Source organism: Bison bison, unplaced genomic scaffold (assembly GCF_000754665.1).
Source record: "Bison bison bison isolate TAMUID 2011002044 unplaced genomic scaffold, Bison_UMD1.0 scf7180017864341, whole genome shotgun sequence".
NCBI classification, from domain to species: domain Eukaryota; kingdom Metazoa; phylum Chordata; class Mammalia; order Artiodactyla; family Bovidae; genus Bison; species Bison bison.
The window spans coordinates 4,574,072-4,575,729 of record NW_011494913.1 but is presented as its reverse complement, the minus strand read 5'-3'; positions in this window follow the sequence as shown (position 1 = coordinate 4,575,729).

Here is a 1,658-nt window from a genome sequence, read left to right as displayed (position 1 = left end):
AGCAGCAGGAGACCCGCTCCCGGCACCGCCCGCCGCAGATCCAGATGCCGCACCGCACGCCTTCACCTAGCCCTCTTGGCGGGGCCTGGCCGGCCCGCGAGCCCCGCTCCGCATATCTCGACCGGCCGTCCCCGCTGGCTCAGGTGTTGCCCCATGCCTCGCAAGTTCGGGACTGAGGAGGGTGCCCTGGCGCGCGGGCTCGCCTTTGGAGGCGGCACTTGGACCACGGCAGAGGCTGTACGTGATCTGTGTGCTGCGACTTCTACTCTCTTAGGTCTCCGAGACCCAGGCGACAGACAGTACAGATGGTCGGTGCCCTGCGGCTGCAGATCCTCCGTGCGCTGCCCAGAGACCCCCATCAGCGTCATGGACTCTCCTTCCCTTCCAGGCTGAGCGGCCGTGCAAGCTCCATGTTTGTGGCTTCCCCAGACTTCACTGGAGCTGACCCTCGGCCTCTCAGCCTTTCCTGAGCCACCTCAGTTCTGAAATGGCAGCGTTTTGCCAGATAACGGTGAGTTCTGTGCCTTCACAGAATGCACAGGTGGCAGGGAACTTAATTACTCGCGGAAGGTGGGAGAGGCCAGCGCCTAAAGGGTTGGGGACCAGAGGAAATGCCTTCTAAGTGACTGCATTCATGCCAGATCGTGGACTAAATAGGACATAGACCTGGAGTGAGGGTGAGAGGAGACGGGAGTAGAGTCTCAGGTAACCTGAATGGTTGCAGTGGCATCCAGGTGTATGGGTCACATTGTTTGAGCCCAGCAGAAGGGCAGAGCAGATTGGATAGGGGAAGAGAGAATCCTTGAGGGACTAAAGGGAACCTTCCTTCAGTCACTCAGTAACTGTTCTGGATGCCCCTGAAAGGAGAGTGTGGTTTCCTAAGATGACAAAGCCCTGTGCTTTTCTCAAAGATTTGGGAGCATCTGTTACACAAGGCAAGATTGTAAAGGACCAAAATTATGATGAGTCTGAGGTGGGCAAAGTGAAATTCAGAACAGACATTAAAGTTCTGGTAACGGCCCCCAAAGCAAAACTTTCCTTCTGTGAAGAGAGCCCACTAATTAACATGGACATGAGAAATCAAATCTCTAATGTGCAGCTCAGTCAGCCTTACTGGAATTACAGGACTTCTAGGACAACCTCGAAAATAATCTGTCCACCTAGAATTCTGTATCTGACCCAACTGTTATTCAAGAGTGAGCACAACACAGATTTTTTCAGGGGTACAGAGCCTAAATTGAACACCCTCACAACCTTGGTGAAAGAACTAACAAAGAATGTGTTTCAGAAGGAAGGAAACAGAACCCAGAAGAAAGCAGAGAGTTTCAAGAAACAGTGACTGTAAGTCCAAGATCAAGATGTCAGTAGGGTTGGTTTTTTATGAAACCTCCCTGAATTGTAGGCAGCCACCTGCCCTCTGTGTCCCAAACACTGCCTTTTCACTGTAACTGTTTGAGGCCCATCTCTCGTCTCTTACTTTTCTTATGAGGATACTAGACTTAGGCCCAACACTTAAGACCTTATTTAACCTTAATCACCTCCCTAAACACGCAGCATCTAAATGCAGTCCCATTAAGGATTAGGGCTTGATAAATGAACTTGGCAGTTAGGGCACAATTCAGCTCATAGCACTCAGTAAATATCAAATAAGTTACATC